Consider the following 22,046-nt stretch of genomic DNA (forward strand, 5'->3'; position numbering starts at 1 on the left):
GTGCTGGGTCCGGCTGGGGGGACGCCCCGCGATACCTGCCTGGCCCCCGGGGGAGCGGGACCTGTGGCTGGGGGCCCAGGCTGTTCCCGGAGGTCAATCCCCCTGTTAGGACACGGACGCTGCAGCCCCGGGGTGTGCCTTACTGCTGCCACTGTAGCCGAGATGCCTCCTCCTCTACTCTTCAGACCCGGGAGCCACAGGTTCCTGACTTAAGGAGAGCCATGCTCTGCGGAGAGAGGCTTTGTGTCCCGGTGAGCAGAGGTGGTCAGCAGACAGGGCCCCTTGTCGAGGCTCTGTGGGGCACCTAAAGTGGGCATCCAAGGGGATGAGCTGTTTCTATTTCTGTCTCCACCTCTCTCAGACTTGGAGTGGGTGCTGCATTGTGGTTTCATACCTTGTTGTAGTGGGTAGTGTGGTGTTTCTCGAATCAGGAAGTTTGAGATATTTGCCACAAAAAAGAAACAGGTGGTGCTCAGGAGACATCCTGTCCTCCTAGCTGAATAGAGACGCCACCTTCCCCGTCTTTTCAGACTGCTTTATTAGAAAACACGGGATAGGGCTGGGGATTTAGCTCAGTGGCATAAAGCAGGCAGTCGTGAGTTCGATCCCCGGTACTGATAAAATGGAAAAAGACAAAAAAAAAAAATAAATAAATAAATAAATAAAATAAATAAAATAAATAAAAAAAGAAGAAGAAGAAAAAAGAAAACACGGGATAGTTGCTTCTGTTGGAGAAACTCACCTTCCGCTCCTGTGAGTGCAGTGTCCAGTAATAGCCTCCTTCTATCTGCTTTTGTGTGGGGTTGTGGGGGCCAGTTAATAGTGTGTTGTTGACAGTTCATCAGTTGTGACAGTTCATCAGTTGTTCCAGCCCTGTGTCTGGACTCCTGAGAGGAACCCGTCTGAGGAGGAGCAGCAAATAAATATTTGTTTTAGTCCCTAAGGGCAAACGGATAGGCAGCAGGAGGCACCTGGTGCGGTGTGTCATCTGTCTAGGTGGGATGATGTCACTATAGCCCAGGCAGGTGCCACTGAGTCTTGGGTTCTCACTTTCACATCATCTGTCCCTGCTCCACCTCTGTCCCCACTTTTCTTTCCTTAAGAGAGGGAGGAGAAGAAAAAAAGCTCATTGCAAAACCACACATGCATATTTCATCTCCTTTATATGCAGGAGTGAGTGAAGATAATAGGCTTCTGACTTGGAGAGCAGAAAGCCAAGTAGCCAAGCCAAAATTCTCAGAGGGAAGGGTCTTTCAGACAGACTGCATGAAAAGTCTTTTCAGCTCTGCGGCCTGGGTTTCTCTGGTTTGAATTAGCGGTTACAGTCTCTGCTTCCCCCCCCTTTCAAAGGGTGAATGCATAGGAGATTCCGGAGGGGACATGGGATGCAGCCCCGCTCCAGCACCCCAGACCTTTGGGGTGAAATGTGAGCAGGCTCCTGCAAAGTCACAGGCAGCCTTGGTGGCACCTTCTAGACCATGCCAGCAGTGGGGGAAGCTGGTATAGGGACAGAAAGGTGTGACACTATCCCATCACAGTGGACATGACACAAGACAGATTAACAAGAGAAGAGCATAGTAGATTTATGCATTTTAAAATTTTCTATGGTGCTGGAGTGAGGCTTCACACATATTAGGCAAAGCACTCTACAAGTGAACCGCACACTTAACCCCCTAAAAATAAATGAAAACCCGAAGACCCAGGGAAAACATTTCATTTTTATACTTAATAAGAGGAAGAGTGGCCAACAGTGTAGAAAACTGATCGGACAGAAAGCTGTGGCCTAATGGCAGTAGACGAACACGGAGCCCTCAGCAAGGCCTTGCTGTGGGGCATGCTTCCTCTGTGTATAGCCAGGGTCTTGGGAACTGAAGGTCTTACAATCTGCTGCAGTCAGGGAGGCGCAGAGAATTCCTTTCTGGCCAGCTCTTACACAGACAGGTAGGGATGATCAGAGTAGTATTTTTAGATTTTATGATTGTCTTTGGAGGCAAAGGATTATAGTTCTTGGCCCACCTTCAGGAACAGGAGGTCTTAGGGTCTGTCTGTGGCTTGGTTTTGGGGGAGAAGGTCGGAGAAAGACTTCTTAAAAACTTTTTATTTTTTTGGTACCAGGGATTGTGCTTACACCACCAAGCTAAACTCCTGGTCAGAGCAAGACTTTGCTCCTGAAGCCACCCAGTGTCCTTTAGTTCAATAGGCCAAAGCACTGTACTTTGGGAGGTTGTTTTCTGAACCCTATACAGCACTAGCATCTGGGTTGGTGCTGTTCACTGCCTTCTGGAAGATATGGTACAGCCACCAGGAGGTATTGTGGCCTCATAGCACAACTTGGATACACTTATTGTACAGATGGGGTGTGCACACGATGGCTTTTCTTCTTGTCAGCAAGCCTGACTTAGGTCACTTGGTAGAAATAACTTTGAGGTTTTTGAGTTCTTACATGAATTTGGACATCTAGTTGGACATGGTGGCACATACCCATAATCCCAGTACTCAGGAAGCTGAGGCAGGAAATTTGCTTCTCGTTTGAGGTTACGTTGTGCTATATAATAAATTCAGGGCCAACTTGAACTAAATAGTAAGACCTGTCTCAAAAAAGTAAAACAACAAAAAGAATTTGGACATCTAGCCAGAATTTAGACAAAACTACCCATGAGTACTTTTTGCTTTTTTTTTTCTTTTTTAGTGCTGAGGTTTGTAAGAACCTTCCACATGCTTGCCAGGTGTCCTGCCAGGGGGCTACCTCCCCAGCCCCTTGAAGACATTTTGAGGAGCAAAATGGGGGGAGATCTGATGTGATGGCAAGTGAGAAATGGCTGGGGGGCGGTGCTTTGGTCCTAGGGTAAGAGCAATAAAGAAGAGACCAGGCAGCTACACAGGGCAGCTCTTAAGCCACTGTGGAATCCCAGAGGGTGGTGCAGGCAGGAGGAGCTGCTTTCCCCCACAAGCAGTGACGCTCTAGTCCACTCCTTCTCCCAATGGGCTGCATGGCATCCAAAAGGCCTAATGGGCTTCTGGGAAGGTGAGGGAAGAGCCACTACACAGTATGCAGGTTCTCACTCTGGGCTTGTTATTTTGTGGGAAAGCAGAAAATTCTAGAAAAGGCACAGAGGGTCCCATTGGCCTCTTAGCTGTTGATAGGTGTGTATAGATTTTTATGCGCGCCTACATAAAAGCATTTAGGCACACAGAGTGTTGGTGCTGGCCAACTCAGACAGAAAACGCAGCGGAGGAAGAGGGAGGCCGACTTCGTTAGCCCAGGTACAACCATTGTTCCTGCTCCTGCGGCCCTGGACCTGGGACTCAGCCTCTCAAGGCTCCTAAGGATGGAGCATCCTGCCAAGCAGATGTGAGTGACCTTAGTCCTGGGTACAGACCTGAAGGTTTGAGGTGTGATTGGAAGGTAACGGTGTTTAAATAATTTATGACAGCAAAAGATGTATTGCTGTTTCCATTCGAAGCTCTCCTGTTTGCTTCAAACACACTTAGTGTTCTCAGCTCCTTCTGAAGCAGTTCAGGAAGTCCTCTGGGCAGGTCTTTAGCTGTCATGCTGCTGCCATGTCCTGAATCAACTCAAAACTTTCACTTCCGAGTTGTTCAGACTTTGAGGGAGAGGCAGAAGTCTGGTGGTACTAGACCTGGAGAATACGGTGGATGAGGACACACCATTGTGTTTTTATGAGTTGCAACAGCATTCACTGTAGTTTTGATCACACTCAAAGACGTGAAAGGGGACTTTCAGTGCTGCTTTGGAACGTGGCAAGAATGGTGGTGTGGTGTAACACCCATTTGTTAAATTCCTATCATCTTGTTTTGAAATCCTGTATCACTGTTGTTTTGTTGTTACTTAGCTTTTGTTGCTGTTTTTCGGTTGTTTGTTTCTTGGTTTTTGTTTTTTTCTCTTAAAAAAAAAAATGGGGGCTGGGGATTTAGCTCAGCGGCATAAGCATCTGCCTTGAAAGCAGGCAGTCGTGAGTTGGATCCCTGGTACTGATAAAAACGAAAAAAACAAACAAACAAAAAAAAAATGATGATGGCATAGCCAGAGAGTTAGCTCAGTGGCACAGTGCTTGCCTGGCAAGCACAAGGTCCAGAGTTTGATTCTGGGGACCAAAAGGGGGAAGAAAAATGATGGGGTAAGTGTGTCTGAGTTGAGGTAGAGTATTCGGAGGGGTGGATGGAAGTGTGTCTTTTAGGGTAGTAATTTTGGGGGGTGTAATACATCCTTTATTTAAACACTCACCAGATGTTGTGTGGTTTGTTTTTTTTGTGTGTGTGTGTCTTTTTCCTTTTTATCGGGTACCAGGGATCGAACTCACGACTGCCTGCTTGCAAGGCAGGTACTTATGCCACTGAGCTAAATCCCCAGCCCCATCGCCAGATGTTTTGATCACCCCTTTGAAGGCCTCCTGGATTTACATTTGCCTGTGTGTTGTGCATTTTCTTTCCCTCTTCACTTTCTCTAACCCAGCTTTCCTCTGGTGAGAAAGTTTCCAGGCAAGAGCATTTTTCCTAAAATGAGGGACTTTTGAGTCTTTAGTTTGATGGCAGGATCTTCTTTTGTGTTCTAGTCCTCAAGTGTTTTGTTTTCGTTTTTCATTAGCAAATGAAAGTCTGAGTTCTGGAGGTGTGGAGACAGCTGCTTGCCCTGCTGACCTGTGCCAGGAGGGCTGTTGTCATGGGGGGGGCACCTGCATATATTTGGGGAACTGGTGCTCCTCAGGCCTCACCAACTAGAACAAAAGGTTAATGGTGGGAGGCCACTTGGCAAAATAAGTTTGTGCCTTTTCTCTTGACCTTTATGGCTCAGAGTCCCCACCACCCTCTCACCCCCCGCAGAGCCCAGCATGTTGCCTGGTTAAGTAAACTGCCCCAGCTGCCCCTGCCCCCCCCCCCCTTTAACAATGCCTTCATGAATTCATTGGAGTGCCAAGTACTAGTCTAAGTGTTTCTATGTTTCAATGCACCTTTCCTTCAGCCTTTCAAAGGGAGAGTGGAGTCACCCTGTTTGCTTTATTCAGTTTGAGAGGAGAATCTGCAAGGCTCTGGCAGCTGGCTGGTCAGTCTGGTGTACCCACAGTGACGCGGGTCGCCTGCTTTGGGCAAGGGTCCCCTGTGTGTACTTTGAGGCAGTTGAGCTGGCTGACAGGTGATGGGAGTCTCTCCCACCTTTGCTTGCTCCCCACAGAATACCTCTGAGCACAGAATTCCACTCAGAGAGAGAGATGGAGGAAATTGCAAGGGATCAGAGGTGAGGTACAGCTCAGGGACAGCACGCTGCCTCACGGTGAGGCTCTGGGTTCAGTGCCCCAGCACCGAGAAAGAAAGAAGAGGAAGAAAAAGCAAGTGCTCTGAGTATAGAGGCCACTTATTAATTAATGCTCAGTGTCACTGTTTCCAGAATCTTTGTTTTGTGACAAGGTCTCACTGTGGTAGTTTAAGCTGTCCTTGAACTTACTGTGTAGCCCAGGTTGGCCTCAGAGTCTCAGTAATCCTCTTGCCTGAGCGGCCTGAGTGCTGGAATTCCAGGCCTGTGCCACCTCACCTGCCAGATTCTGGTTTTACATCTGGTTTGGGAGGATAGGAACAGTTTAGGGGCACCTGGTTACTGATCAGCAAATTTCCGATGCCCTCCACTTGTCCTGTGACTTCAGGGATGGTGTGGCGGCCGCCTTGCTGGCGACGGTGAGGAAAGGGTGAGGTGAGGCCCGATCCATCTTGTTTCTCAAGCCTTATCCTGAATGGCGGCCCTGGAATGCTCTCAGTCGTCTTTTATTTCTATAAAAAGGGGCATAGTTAGTAAAAGACACACCAAGGAGAATTGTCACGGCCTTCTGATCCCTGACGGCGGGAGAGCCTGGGACAGAGAGGTGGGGACACAGAACCAAAGAAGCTCCAGGTGGACCAACACTGATGGCAGGTCATGTGTGGGTCTCTCAGGGACTCCGCTGCTCACTCTGGCAGCCAGAGAGGCCACTTAGTGCTGTCCAAGGAGAAGCAGTCATACCTGGGGTCTGGAGGGTACCCACCAAGGGGCCCGGGACAGGAAGCCCAGGGTGGTTGTCTGTGGTTGATGATTGTCAGATCTACAGAAAATCTAAGGATAGTCATGGACAGGTTTGTAATGCTTTTATTTCTCTTGGTTCACACCTTGAAGAGGCTGTATTAACTCTGAGAAGGTTATATTTAGTTTTGCTGAACTATTTTTCAAAATGATTGTACCATTTTACCTTCTTCAACAGTGAAAAACTCTCGGTTCTCCATGTCTTTAACATTTGATGCTGTCTCTTTGACTTCAGCTCTTTTGCTGGTACGTAGTATGTAATATGGTATCCTTTAGCTTTTTTATTTGGTGGGTTGATTTTTTTTTTCTTTTTCCTTTTTATCGGTACCAGGGATCGAATTCAGGACTGCCTGCTTGCAAGGCAGGCGCGTATGCCACTGAACTAAATCCCCAGCCCCTGTGGGTTGATTTTTTGAGACAGGCTCTTGCCGTGTAATACACGCTGGCTTTAAACTCATAGCAGTCCTCATGCCTTAACCTCCCAACTGCTGGGATATAGGCATGGCCACACCTGGTTGGTTTCCTTTAGTTTTTAGGTTTTTTTATTTTTTGTACCAGGAATCAAACTCATGACCTTGTGCTTGCCAGGCAGGCACATAGCCACTGAGCTGTGTCCCAGCCCTATTTTAATTTGTACTTTCCTAATGAATGGTGTTGGGCTCATTTTGATGTGCTTTTTTTTTTTTTTTTTTTTGCCAGTCAAATTTAACAGTGGGGGGGGGTGGTATACCAACTTTAGTGACACTAATGTTAGTAAGTTCTGATAACCCACTGCCATCGGACCAGCCTTTGATGTGCTTTTTAACTTCCTTTATGAAGTGTTTGCTTATCTTTTGGTCTCTTTAAAAATTGGATTATCTTTTTACAATTCAATTGTATTGTTTTTAATATATCTCAAATACCAGGCCTTTATCAGACATATATTTTGTAAATACGGTCCAGCCTGTAACTTGCTTATTAAATTTATTTTTCTGTTGCTGGTGATCAAACCCAGGGTCTTGCACATAGTACAGGTGCTGTGCCACTGAGCTGTCACCAGTGTGCTTATTCATTATCTTGTGCTGGCTTTCAAAGAGAAGTTTTAAATTAAGTCTAGTTTACTCCACACCACTTTATGGCCTATATTTTCTCCATCCTATAGACATCTTGCCTGACCCAAATATTTTCTCCTAGAAGCTTTATGATTTTACTGTTAGCTCTAGGACTCATTTTGTGTGTGGTAATTTTTGTGAATGGTATGAGGTGTGGGTTGAGGTTAATTGTCTGCATATTGGCTCCTAACTGTTGAAAGCTCTGGCCTTTGCGCTTCTGTTGGAAACCCATTGACTGTGTGTGAAGGTCTGCTTCTGTTCTCTGTGTTCACACTGTCTTGATTATTTTACTTCATGAGACTTGAAGTGAGGTATTATGAGCCCTCCTGCTTTGTTCTTCAGAAATGTTTGGCTGCTTTAAATTCTTTGTTTTATCATGTAGATTTTAGAATGAGCTTTCCAATTTCTACAAAATTCTGCTGGGGTTTTGATTGGGAGTGTGCTGAGGCTATGGCTGTTTGGAATTGGATGAGCTACTTATTCTGGCTCACCTGAGACTGGCTTCTGTGGGGCCTGCTCTTAAGAACTGTGAAAAATGGGCTACTTACGCACTGTTATTCTCCTGCAAGAGGACCCTCTCTGTGCCACTGCCTCTAATTTCTAGTGTCTGCCATTTAGTTACTGTGTTGTTTCAGACAGGGTCTCGCTGTGTAGCCCAGACTGGCCTTAAATGCCCTATGTAGCTCAAGTTTCGTCAAACTTAGTGATCCTCCTGCCTCAGCCTCCCAAGTGCTGGGATACAGCCATGTGCCACCACACCCAAACATTTATTTAACTGGGCATCTCACCTTCTCTGTACTACAGTTTCTAAAAAGCAGTTTCCTGCCTCAGGGAGACCACGTGATCATAAGCATATAGGGTTTAATAATGGTTTAGATTAATTTGGCTTAGAATAAAAGTGGTTTTTTGAGGTTGGTCTCTCAGGCTGGCTTCAAACTTGCAGTCTGCCTGCCTGCATAGCTAGGATGTAGGCCTGGGCCACTATGCTGACTTTTACAGACTTACAATCAAATTTATCGTCCTAACCTCACCTCCATGAAACACATTCAGTTTGTTGTGTCCCTTGCCAGAGTTCTTCGTCTTGCAAAACAAACTCTGTACCCTAACCCATCCCTGTTCTGTTCTCCTCCCAGTCCCTGTAAACACCATTCTACTTGGTGTCTTTTCAATTTGGCTGTTCCAAGTACCCCACAGAAATAAGACCACACAGGAATTGCTCTTTTGTGACTAGCTTATTTCTCTTAGAATGTCTTTAAGATTGAATGTTTTTGAGCATGTGTCAGAATTTCCTTTTTTGTGTATGATGCCAGGGATTGAATTTAGGGCTGAAATCGAGCTGCCTGGGGGCCCCTCCTTGCAGGGAGGTGTGCGTGTTGGAGTACCGAGTGGGCTGGGCCACGGGAGGAGGACTGGACACAGCATCTGGCAGATCTTAACTCTGATCTAGGGCAGAGCAGGCCTCATAAATGGCAGTGGCCGAGTGTGGCCTGCCCCCATGTTGACGCTTTCCTGGAGTGTAAACTGCTGACACAAGCGTGCTGCTCCCTGCACCTGCAGCCCCTAGTGCAGGCCTTAAGGGGCAGAGTTTGGGTTTCTGTGGGTCATAGGACTCGTAGATCTGAGAAGTTGGAAGGGCTCCCTGGAGGTCCAGTGAGATTCCACATTAGTACAGAAAGTCAGACTTTAAGCTTTTCCCACGCAGAGGAGTCTCTAGATCAACATGCTTCTTATAGGTAGTGAGAGAGAAACTACTTACCAACATAATTTATAAAACTAAGCTCATTTTGTGATAACTGACTTTTGTTTTGTTTTTATCTTTTTTTTTCTTTGAGGCAAGTTTTTGCTATGTGGTTCAGGTTGGTCTTAAACTTACATTGTAATCCAGGCTGGCCCCAAACTTGCAGCAATCCTCCTGCTTCAGCCTCTTGAGTGCTGGGATTACAGGTGTGTGCCACTATGCCTGGCTGATAACTGACTTCTTAAAAATTTTTTACTCTTTTTTGTGGGAGGAAAACTATACAAAATAATCCTTTTTTCTTGTTGAACCAAGGAGTCTCCATAGCTCTGTACCATTTGTTTGGCAGTTAATTAACCATCAAGAGACCCCTTGTGAGATTTTTCTTGAACAAAACACCCTTTGACTCCCCACATCTACATCCAGTGACTTGTGTTGGTTGGATGGAGAGGAGGAGGCAGGGTCTGATAGCACAGATCTTTCTATGGCTGGCTGGTGTTGTAGAATTGCGATCATTTATAAATTATATTTTTAGCATGAAACATGTGGCTTACTTTTTAATGAGGTATAATTTGCATGCAGATAGGCTGACCTGTTTTAGGCATACATGTCTGAGTTTCAACAAATGCAAACAGTTGTGTAAACACCTCACAATTATAGTATAGCAGGTTTTTGTCACCCCAAGTTTCTTAGGAACCTTTTGCGGTCATCCCCCACCCCTGTCCCTATAGGGCCCAACCTCAGCAACCACTGATCTGATTTTCTTCCTGTAATTTTGCCTTTTCTGTCGTGTTTTAATGAATCATACGCTATGTAGCCTTTTGTGTCTGGCTTCTTTTGCTTTAGAATATTCCTTTGGTTTTTCATTAATGTTACTTTTTTTTTCTCCAGTTTTTTTGAGCCCAGGTCTCACTATGTAGCCCAGGCTGGCCCTGAACTCAGGGCAGTCCTCCTGCCTGTGATCACAGGTGTGCACCACCACACCCCGCTGTGAGTAATTTTAAATTGTGTGGAAATTCCACAGTGTGTTCAACAATTCACAAAACTGATGGAGATTTGTGTTGCTAACAGACTGCAGTGATTATGGATGAGGCTACAATAAATAACTACAGGTGTTGGCGTGGACATGTTTTTGTATCTCAGATGTGGGTAGGAGGGCTGTTTTCAGAAATGACTGTATCAAAAAAGACAAAAATGAAATGATTGTATCATTTTGCCTTTCCACCATCAATGGATGAGCTTTGCAGTTGAGCATTTGGTACTGTTATTTTTGGGTATTCTAGTGGGAATAGCAGTATTTCCTTGTGGTTTTAATTTATATTTCTGTCATACCTAGTGAGGTAAGCATCTTTTCATGGCGTGCTTATCATTTTTGAATCTTCTTTAATCTTTTTTTTTTTTTACCTATTTGAATGTTTTATTTCATATTAAACTCGAGGAGTTCCTCATATATTTTAGACACAAGACCTTTATCAGATATGTGTTTTGCAAATATTTTCCTCTAAGGGGCTGGGGATTTAGCTCAGCGGCATAAGCGCCTGCCTTGCAAGCAGGCAGTCACGAGTTCGATCCCTGGTACCGATAAAAATCGAAAAAGACCAAAAAAATTTTCCTCTAGATTGTGACTTATCTTTTTTGGCATGCAGGATATTGGGGATCAAACTCATGACCTTGTAATTGTCAAGCAGGCACTTGTGCTGCTGAGCTAAGTCCCCTGCCCCATTAGCTTTTTATTTTTATTTTTCACTATCACTTTTGAAAGAATAGAAGTTTTACATTTTAATGAAAAACTGGACTTTGGGGTGCACACTTGTAATCCTAGCAGTCAGAAACCGAGGCAGGAGGATGTTTGTGAGCTCAAGGCCAGCCTGAACTCCATAGTGAGACCCTGTCTCAAAAAAACCAAAAAAAAAAAAAAACCCATAATTATTCTTTTATCCCTGCCCCAGATTTTTTTCAGTATTAAAGAAGTATTAAAGCTCAGAGCCTTGCTCCAAGGTAGGTCCCCAACTCTTTTCTTTTCTTTTTTTTTTTTTTTTTGTCTTTTTCTTTTTTATCGGTACCAGGGATCGAACTCACAACCGCCTGCTTGCAAGGCAGGTGCTTATGCCGCTGAGCTAAATCCCCAGCCCCCCAACTCTTTTCTAAAAAGTTTATGAGAACATTGAGATATTTATCAATAAATAGGCGCAGCTTGAGACCATACTCCTAAGTGAAATAAATCAATCTCGCATGTGTGAATACCGAATAGTTTCCCTAATGTAAGTAATGATTCAAATATATAAAAATATGTGGTAATCATGATTCCCCATTATGTGGCCTTGAAGCCTTATAAAGTTTTCACTTATTAATTGGAAAGGCTTTATTCTGGGCTTCTTGATATGGAAATATTTGAAGCTATAGTATATGAAGTTTTATCCAAATATTTCAAGGAAAAAGACAGACACTGTGGTAACTACTATTAAGTCGGGTTATTTGGTGGTGAAGCACTAGATTGCTGAAACAGTCATGCTTTGACCTGTATTGTTATATTGTTTTGTCCTGTTTTATCTCAATCTCTCCCTTATTCTTTAAAAAAAAATTATTTAGTTATTTCTTATGTTTGTTTTAATTAAGGGGAAAAATTAAAAAAATTAGCAGGATATATAATAGTAACTCTTTCTGATTTCCTATTAACTTGTTTTGAAGTCCTGTAATACTCCCACGATCTTGTTTTGACTGATTAGACTGTTCCATTCTGTATGATAGTATCAAGTTTGAGGGTATAGGCAACTACTTTGAAGGCAATAAGATTCACTAAGATGCCCATTCTGGTTTGACTATTGTCTCCTTTGGAAGTCCTGTAATGTTTACAATGCCTAAGTTTTATTGGTCTTGTTCTCTACTGTTTTGTCCAACTTTATAATATCTAATGAGATAGACAATTCTTTTTAAGGAAACAAGAGACATCGTTGATAACCATTGTTGATAACCTTGTACTCTGTTCTACATCATGTGCTATGTCTATCCTTGGTTTTGACTGACAGCTTTGTTTTGCCATATTTGACTTTATTCTCTCCCCCTCAAAAAAGTAATAAGAACTAAGGAGTAATAAAACCCAAAATGTGTAAATTTTGTTGTAAAAAAGAGAGGGGAAAAAAAAGAGCTCTAACGGATATAACAGCAAGTGTGTTTAGGGGTGTTAAATAGCTGACTATATTAATGTTTTTGGATCATTGAACACAGCTGTTTGCAGTCTCTTTGTTTGAATGTCCACTTTGTATTCTTTGATACTGTGATTTGAGCAACTATTTCTAAGATGATAATATGTAATCTATTAACAGGTGATTTCTTACTGGTTTTTTTTTTGTAGTTCTGTATTACGTGTACCCTTACACCGCTTTGTTTTGTTTTGTGTTTTTCTCTTTTTCCTTTTAAATAAAATTAAAAAAAAAAAGTTTATGAGAAAGTGTCTAAGTCACTAAATTGCCAGGCTGGACTCAATTTGTGCTCATCCTGCCTCAGCATCCCAGAGTGCTGGGATTATGGGCATGTGCCTCCATACCTGGCTCCCATCCCAGAGTTTTGATTCTTGTTGCAATACAGGTTTTTAAAAAATTACCCTCAAGAAGAAGTTTTGGTGTTTGCTGTTTTTTTGTTTTGGTTTTTTCTGTCACTGCGTTTTCCAGAATCACTTTTTCTTAAGCCTTCCATCATCTTACTTTCTACAGCCTAAGGAAAGCATAAAGAAAAGCATGCCTTTGATTGCTGGCATTAAATGGCCAGTCCCTGGATTTCAGCAGCGTTTGCTGATGTGCCTTTTTTTGGAGACAAAGTCTCACTCACTGTATAGACTGAACTGACAGTGATTCTCCTGTCTCAGCCTTCTAAGTGCTTGGATTAAAGCATGTGCCACCATACCCAGAAGTTTTGTTTTTAAGCTGATCTTCATTATCTAACTTTGCAGTTGCTCATGCTTGTATTTGCTGGTTGAAAGCTTTGGTAATTAAAAAAAGCTTTCTTCTCTGCCTTTTTTTTTTTTTTTTTTTTTTTTTTGAAGTGTTCTTTTATAACTGACTACAAGTGCTATGGGGTTAATGATTACTTGCTGCATAGAGTTTGGAGGGAAAGTTGGGAGAGCCTTCTCAGCAGATAGCCTGTGTAAGCAGGGAGCTTTGTATGGACAGTTGTGGTTTCCGTTCCTCTCCTCCATCCCATGCAGTGAATTCTGGCTGTGTTTCTCAGTGTGGCATGGATGTTACCTGGTGGAACATGGCTTGATTTAGACAGACATTTGAATGAACCAGAATATTTATATATCTCCTACTACAGTAGAAGGTATGGATTTTCCACTTCTAGTGGGTACAAAAGATTTCCTTTTTACTGATTTTCATAAAATTGATTTGAAGACAAATAATACATAAGGATGTAGATCCAAAATTACAGTACTAATCGAGGTGTTTACAATTTAGGAAATATTGCAGATTCTGCTTTTTTTTGGTTTTGTTTTTTGTTTTTGAGACGGGGTCTCATTTTGTAGTTTAGGCTGGCTTTGAACTCTCTTTGTGGGGTGCCACCAGGTGGCTGGACTAGAGTTTCTAAAATACTAAATTTCTACCTTCCCCAAACTATAAGGAAACTAGTGGGTTTTATGTTGCAACTGTTTCTTTGGAGTTCAATGCTGTGGGAAGCACTCTTTTCAAAGTTGATATTTAAACTGAGCATGATGGCATATGGCTGTAATCTCAGTACTCAGGAGGCTGAGGCAGGACAACTTCCATAAGTTCTATAGCCTGGGCTATATAGAAAGACTGTCTCAAAAAAAAAAAGAAAAAAATTGTTGACACTTCACCTGAGATTCCATGGCATCTTACTTCTTTGGTAGTTGCTTCAGGAATCCTGGAATTTAGGGGCTGTTGGCAGGGCTGTGGCTATAGGGATAACATTGGTGACTGAGAACTAGCTTGTTACTCAGGGCAGAGGACCCTGAGAAGATGATGGAGAGTAGAGGACACAGAGTCTCCATGCAAATCAAGACAGGGCTCCGTCCTTGAAGGAAGAGTGTGACATTTAGGAACAGTCTAGAAGTTTAATGCTCCATGAATAAACTTAATCATGTTTGTCTTAGCTCACTTTTAAATATCATTGTCCTCTTCGGTGGTAATAAGTTATTCAACTTTAACATTTTTAACTAAGTAGTATTGGGTTTTAATATTCGTCTTCATTAATTTAATCTGGGAGAGATTATTCTTTCATCCCTGATGAAAAGTCAGGTATTTAATTTTGTGGGAATTCTTTTTTGTTTTTGGGAATTCTCTTGTGATTAGTTTTTCCTCTTATTACCTTAAGATTTTTCCTGTTTTTTTTTTTTTTTTTTGTTTTGTTTTGACACAGGGTCTCACTATGCAGTTCAGACTGACCTGAGCTCACTTTAGCCCAGGCTGGTCTTGAATTTGCAGTGATCCTCCTGCCTCAGCCTCCCTAGTGCTGGGATTATAGACGTGCACCACTACACTCAGCTTTTTTTTGGTTGTTTTGAGACAGGGTCTCACTGTGCATCGCAGGCTGGCTTTGAGCTCACTTTGTAACCCAGGCTGGTCTCAAATTCACAATGATCCTCTTGCCTCAGTCTCCTGAGTGCTGGAATTACAGGTGTGTGCCACCACACCCAACTCCTTTATCTTTTTCATGATGTTTATTTGCATGTGTCTGTGTGTGGTGTTGGTCTACTTGAAGTTCTTTGTGCTTGTTGGATGTATAGATATTTCAGCCAATTTGGGAAATTGTTATCATTACTTCTTCAAGTATTGTTTTTGCTTTTTTTTTTCTCTTCTTCCTAATGTTCTCCATGCATGTAGATTGGTGCTCTTAAATCGCGAGACTGTGATCATTGTTATTCATTCTATTTTCCCTGTTTTTTGACTTCCTTACATAACCTATATATTTGTCTTTAGGCTCTTTCTTTTTTTAGTTCAGATCTACTTTTGATTCTCTTTGTCTTAGTTACTTTATGCTCACTGCTGAGACAAAATACCTGGAGCCCAAAGTTGGGAAAAGAAAGGTTTATTTCTTACAGTTTTTGGAGGTTTCAGTCCACACTCAGTTGGCTCCAAGACAGGCGGGCATGGCTGGGCCCCAGTTCATGGCGGCTGCAAACAGCAAGCAGGAACCAGCAAAGAGCAAGACACACCTTCTTCCTGCCATTACATCACATCCTGGCTCCACCCCTATGTGGGTGGAGCACTGATACCATTAATCCAAGCACTAGACAATGAACGAATAACAAATGCACAATTCAAACTCATGAGGCCTGGGGGACACACACATAAACCATGACACTCTCTAATGTGTTTTTTTTTTTTTTTTTTAATTTTAGTTATTGTACGTTGTAATTCAAGAATGTCCATTTAAAAGCCAGGCATGCCGGGGCTGGGGATTTAGCTCAGCAGCATAAGTGCCTGCCTTTGCAAGCAGGCAGTTGTGAGTTCAATCCCCGTTACCGGTAAAAACAAAAAAAGACCAAAAAAAAAAAAAAAAAAGCAGGCATACACAGCATTTGGGAGACTGAGGCAGGAGGATCCTTGAAAGTTTGAGACCAGCCTGGGCTACAAAGTGAGCTCAAGGCCAGTCTGAACTGCACAGCGAGACGCTATTTTAAAAAGACCAAAGCAGAGGGGAGAGAATATCCACTTAGCTTTCATAATTTCTCTTCATTAATAGTCTCTACTTGAAAATGGGTCTGATGGCACATGCCTGTAATCCCAGCTATTATTCAGGAGGCTGGAGCAGGAGGATTATTAGTTTGAGGTCAGCCTGGACAGTATAGCAAGATCCCATCTCAAAAAATGTACCCCTCTACTTAGCTGGGTACAGGGTATGTAGCTAGAGGCTCATGCAGTGTGATCATGAATTCCTGCCCAGCCTGGGCAATTCAGCAGCTGAGCCGTTGTTACTGGACTGTTGGTCTGTTTTACTTAATATCCAGGCTCTTTATATCCTGAACAAAGAATTGATCAGGGTACACAGAAGTAGTAAGAAAGATAGAGATTTATTAAAGGGAAAGTACACTCCAGAGTAGATATGGGCTGATGAGAAAACTCAAGAGTGAATTTGACTTGGAGCATCCTGTTTGGTTTAGGTTTCAGGGAAAATACACTTGGAAGAGTTTGGCAGGTGGCACCCGGAGATGGCAACTGCCAGTCCTGAAAGTCCACATTCAAGAGTGGAGGGTGGTGGTGCTAGGTGTGGTGGCACCATTGTAATGCCAGCACTTGGGAGGCCGAGGCAGGAGGATCACCAGAAGTTCAAGACCAATTTGGGCTATGTAGTGAGTTCAAGACCAGTTAAAGACTCGGTCTCAAAAACCCAGTGGAAAAAATTTTAAAAAGCAGAGGGCTGGCAACTGCAGTGAGCTCCAGGATTAGTTTTTCTTAGAATTGGAACGTGGTCACGCTGGTAACTCACTGGACTCTGTCCAGTTGCGAGTCTCCACCTCAGCCCAGCCAGGAGGCATCTGGTATGTTTTACCTCTAAAGCCAAGCTTTTCCATCTTATCGGTCTCTTGCCACAAGATCCTGTTTCAGAATTCTGAGAATTTAAAAAGGGTGGTGAGGGGTTAGGGGTATAGCTCAGCAGCATAAGCACCTGCTTGGCAAGCACATGGTCCTGAGTTTGATTCAAAACAGAAAATAAATAAATAAATAAATAAATAAAGATGGTGATCTGGGTGTGGTGGCACATGCCTGTAATCCTAGCGCTTTGGAAACTGAGACAAGAGGATCACTGGGAGTAGCAGGCCAACCTGGGCTACAAAGTGAGTTCAAGGCCAGCCTGAACTGCATAGTGAGATCCTGTCTCAAAAAGACAAAAAAGCTCTCTTTCTGTGTGCCCAGCCAACAGCTCTTCTTCCTGTGCAGCGCCAGTCGTGATTTGAGATACGATGGTGAAGGCCGGAGTGAATGGATTTGGCTGTATTGGGTGCCTGGTCACCAGGGCTGCCATCAACTCTGGCAAGGTGGGTGTTGTGGCCATCATCTTCACTGATCTCAACTACATGGTCTACATGTTCTGGTACGGTTCCACCCATGACAAGTTCCACAGCACCATCAAAGCGGAGAATGGAAAGCTTGTCATCAACGGAAAGGCCATCTCCATCTTCCCGAGTGGGGTCCTGCATAGGTGTTGCTGGTGCCAAGTATGTGGTGGAGTCCACTGGTATCTTCACTACCATGGAGAGGCCGGGCTCACTTGAAGGGTAGTGTCAAAAGGGTCATCATTTCTACTCCTTCTAACGATGCCCCCATGTTTGTGATGAGTGTGAATCACAAGAAGTACAACTCCCTCGAGATGGTCAGCAGTGCTTCCTGTACTACCAGAGAGTCATCCACAACAACTTTGGCATTGTGGAGGGACTCATGACCACAGTCCACACCATTACTGCCACCCAGAAGACTATGGACAGCCCTCTGGGAGTCTGTGGCGCAAGGACCATGGGACTGCCCAGAATGTCACCCCTGACTGGCACCCCAAGGCTAGAGTTGAATGGGAAGCTTACCGGCATGGCCTTCCATGTGCCCACATCCAGTTGGTCGTGGATCTGACCTGCTGCCTGGAGAAAATGGCCTCAAAGGCATCTTGGGCTTCACGAAGGACCAGGTTGTCTTGTGACTTCAGTAATGACACTTCTTCTGTACTGGGCTCAGCATCGCTCTCAGAAACCACTTTGTCAAGCTCATTTCCTGGTGTGATGAGTTCAGCTACAGCAATGAGGTGGTGGACCTGGTGGTCCACATGGCCTCCAAGGAGCAAGTGCCGCCCTCCACAGCCCAGTGAGACCATGGAGGGAGGGAGGGAGGCCTCGCTGTGTAAGTCATTGCCTCACTCATGCCTAGCATTGGTAGTGGTGGGGGCTCAGGAGACATCACCTTCATTTTTTCCTTTTACTTTTTGTTTTGTTTTTTGCAATGAGGTCTCACTGTGTAGTCCAAGCTGGCCTTGAATTTGTAGCAGTCCTCCTGCCTCAGCTTCCTAAGTTTTGGGATTACAGGTGTGGACCACTGCACCTGGCTACTTTTCTCTGTTCATACACAGGACAAAGGTGGGTGCCTATCCCAAAGGAGGGAGAAGACCTCTGCTGTTTGGAGACATGATAGAAAGGACCTGATTTTCTCCCCATTTGATTCCAGGAATTGAACTCAGGACCTTTCGCTTGCCAGGCAGGCACTATGCCTGCTAAGCTATATTCCTGACTTTCTCTTTGGAATGTAAGTGCGTAAGTGCCAGAAGAGCAAGGTTTGGAACCAGAAATGTTGCTGAGGTCCTGGGGCTCATAGTCTCTTGAAGTAGGAACACACACATCCAGACCTGGGCAAGTCTATCTGATGCTCTCTATCTATCACTTGGTAGCTTAATTTTCCAAGGTGCTTCAGCCCAGTTTTAGCACAATTTATTGAGAAACTTCACCTGGGCAGAAACACAAAGCTCTTTTGTCTACCCCAAATAATTCCATCTCTTGTAAATTTTCCATCATATGCTGCTCTGTGGGACATTTTGTTCTAATCTGACCAGCAGGTGCTGGGACCAAATCTGTTAGGTTTGTGTTAAACAGCACTTACCTGGCTGTCATTTGCAGAACTCAGAGGGCAGAATGAGGACAATGCATTGCTCCAAGCCTCATCCTCCAAGGCTGCTGGATTTATTTATTTATTTATTTATTTATTTATATCTGGAATCGAACTCAGGATCTTGTGCTTGCCAGACAGGTGCTATGCCACTGAGCTATATCCCTGGCCTTGGCTTCTGGTTTTAGTCAGTTGAACAAATCTTTCCATAATGGAAAGCTTTGTAGCTTTCTCAAGTGCCTGGACTGACCTGGCTCAAAGCATATATCCAGATATATCTGGATAGACTAGAAACTTAGATTGATCTTGCCAGATCCTAGAAGGGGGAAACCTATAGCAAAATCTGTCTTGCATCTGACGTAGGGGACCCAGATCTGGTTACTTGCCGTGTGAGAGCCAGTCCCTGGGAGATGAGAGTTAGTGGGAAGGAAATCAGTTTCCCTGAAGGACCAGCCTGGAGAAAACGGAGGGGCCTTTGTGCTCAGAGCTGTTGTTGGAGGGAACACAGGGCCTTTAGGAGGAGGAAGGAAGTGTAAGGGGTAGGGATCCAGAAGGCTGCATGCCAAATGCAGCCCTCATCATCCAGTGGCTTGCTGCCTCTTTCTCCTCTGGCTGGAATATCATAATTCACCTCGCTGTCCTGAAGCCAGGTACCACAATAGTACTTTTCGGCAATGTCAACATCACACCAGTGCACAGGATTAAAGAATGAAGGGTGTTACACATTCTGATGTATTGTAATCTGAAGTCACCAGATGCATTGTGTTTTGTAACCCTAAAGAAAGGGGACTGAGAAGTTTGCATCTTAATCATTTAGGTCTGCTTCTCTTTAGGATTCTCAGTGCTGTGCAAGGGAAGTGAGGTGAGCTTGCAAAGCAGTGACTGCTGATGAGTTGAAGCCAACCTAAGTGCCTTTCAGCAAAGTGAGAAATTAATGTCATCCCTTTTTCTAATGGCATGTGGCTCACTGTAGGTAAGCTGCCTATGGAGCACATGCCAAGACTGCTGGATGATCCCAAGGTTTCCTTACATACTTAAATGTTTCGGATAACTGTCTACATTAAATAAATCAGTATTCCCCCCAGAGATAGGTAAAGGCCTACTTGCTTTTAGGTTAAAGCTATTTTCTTTCTCTCTTATTAGATTTTTTCATCATCCTCTACTCCCATCCAGACTTTCTTTATGAGGGTTAGGTATGAGACTAAGTCTCTTCGTAGAACATTTTCACACCATTTTGTTTTTTTGTTTGTTTTTTGAGATAGGCTCTTGCCATGTAGTTCAGAGTGCGTTTGAACTCACTGTGTAGCTCAGGTTGGCGTCAGATTTACAGTGGTCCTTTGCCCTCAGTCTCCCTAATGCTGGGATTACAGATGTGCACTGCCGTGCCTAGCTTCATTGTCACACAATTTTTAAATGATTGGCATTCAGCCATCTGCACCCAGGATCAGGGCAGCACCGCCATCCCAGGTGCAGGTGTGTGTGGTGAGGCAACTGCAAGGGCAGGCGACAGCCCGGGCGGCGAGGAGCTGTAGCACAGAGGCGCCGTCTTGCTAGAGTTGGGTGTGGAGTAAGAATGAGCCGCAGAGGCAAGCAGGCCCCAGACAGCCAGCAATTTGAAAGATACAATATTGTCCAAAGAACAGGTGCCCTGCAGGCAGCATGGCCGTGCAATTCGGAACCTGTGAACTCCCAACTGTACCTTTCTGAGCGCTGCGCTGCCGCTCCGTGTTCCTGTGCTACCATCTGTTGTCAGACTACTTTTTCCGCCAGGACATCCAAAAGTGTCAACATGGAGGCCAGAAGAGAAGGCAAGGTGGGCTGTGCAGAGGTGGGAGAACATGGCAGAGAGCAGAGGGGAGAGGAGGAAGACGCTTTCCATCCTGAAAAGCTCCCTGGGGCCTGACACTACCCACTCTGTGTGCCTGCAGTGGCCAAACTCCCTCTGCAGTTGAGTAATACAACCGCTCAGCTCAGCAGTCTGTGTGCCTGGCTTCTCTGGCGGGTGCATGCACTCTGTCCTGTCCTCTGCAGTTCTCTGGGACAGTCGCTCTCTGACCTTTGCCCTCTGAGCATCCCCTTCTTCTTGACCCGACTCCGCATCTGACTTCCATCTCTCAACCAACTGGCTCACCTCCTTTGCAGACTACTTTTCTCCTTAGCTCTGCACAACTGTGTGCCACCAGAGCCTTTTCCTTACTTGGGTTCCAAATTCCCACTGGAAACATTTCCCACCCAAAATGCTCGCTTTTGCATCCCTCCCACCCCACCACTCCCAGGGAGCTGACCTGCTCTCCAAAGAGAAGCCACTTAGTCCGGAGGGCAGCACTGGTGAGCTGCTCTGTGTGCCCAGCAGCAGGCAGGGCTGGTTGCTGGAGGGACTTAGTGATAGCAGAACACACACTGCCCATGGGGGGACGGATGGGCTGCACCTGGGGTTTTGCCCTTCATTTATCTGAGGCCACATTTAGGGGGGAAATTGCGCCCTACCTCAAAGAATTTTGCTACTTTCTCAGAGTTTGCCTGCTTTCTCAGTCCTGATATCCTGGCACTCTCTGAGATAAATCAAAATGAGTGGTCATTTCCTGGTGTGTGATATGGGAGGAAAAGAAAGAGAAACACAGTGTTAAAAACAACTGAAGTCAGGCCACCAACTTGTGCAGGGTCAGTGTTAAGAGTCACTTGCTGACCAGGAGAACTTCATAATCTCCCTGTTTGGAACTTTACAACCAAGCCAGGAGGTACACAAGCATCTGTGGGCCCAGTGTCTCTGGAGGATTTTGGAGGTCCTGTTATTCCAAAAATACAACCACATCTTCTGAGTCTCCCATCTGCATAGTGAAGCCCCAAGTCTTGTCCCTAATCCTCCACATTTGTGTACTTCAGCACGATCTCCAGAACCTTGACAGCCCCAGGTTCCCATGAACACTGTCCCCTCACCTCCAGCCTGGCCTGATGTCCAGCCTCAAACCTTATCCCAACATCTGCCACTATAGCCATGGCATCTCCATCTTGTTTAGGCCCAGGCCTAGCTTGGGTCTGCACCCCCAGCCCTGAACCCTCTCCTCTGTCTGAAAGCAGGGCATGATGAGTGTGTCTCAGGGAGCCCAGAGGGCAGCACAGTTCCTTCTTCACCTCCGATTTGCCACCTGCAGTATATGTGGCAGAAGAAACGAGAGACACGTGGAGTTTAATGGGTTTCTGAGTTCCATCTTGTGAAGAAGCTTATTTAATAAACAGGACCCACAAGTGTGTCACTGAGAGTTCTCAGGCGTTTCTCAGTCCTCTCAGTCAACCCTAAACTGTCACGAATGTTTTGCTTAGCTTAGGTGTCACAGCTCCAAAGAGCTAACCAATTTTAGACTGAGCCAACCCAGAAACTTGAGTAAAAAGAAGCCACTTGCATCTCTAATAGAGGAGGAAGTAGAGAACAGGCAGGAGCAAAGATTGGCCCAAAAATCATCTATCGAGTGACCCAGAGGGGTTACCAGTTAATAGTGTCAGCTCTGACTCAGACAGACCTGGGCAGTCTCTTAGGGTTGACTTCAGGACCTTAT

At 44.7% G+C, this 22,046-nt stretch overlaps 1 protein-coding gene and 1 pseudogene across 5 annotated transcripts in view; both read left to right on the forward strand.

Annotated features, from left to right (window-relative positions):
• The window catches only part of Stox1 (storkhead box 1), a 63,450-nt gene that overhangs the window by 941 nt on the left and 40,463 nt on the right, over window positions 1–22,046 (forward strand). The window lies entirely within an intron of this gene.
• On the forward strand, window positions 4–17,835 carry LOC134473863 (glyceraldehyde-3-phosphate dehydrogenase-like; annotated as a pseudogene).

Source organism: Cavia porcellus, unplaced genomic scaffold (genome assembly GCF_034190915.1).
Source record: "Cavia porcellus strain 051 isolate PalLab524CR breed Dunkin Hartley unplaced genomic scaffold, mCavPor4.1 scaffold_28, whole genome shotgun sequence".
NCBI lineage: Eukaryota > Metazoa > Chordata > Mammalia > Rodentia > Caviidae > Cavia > Cavia porcellus.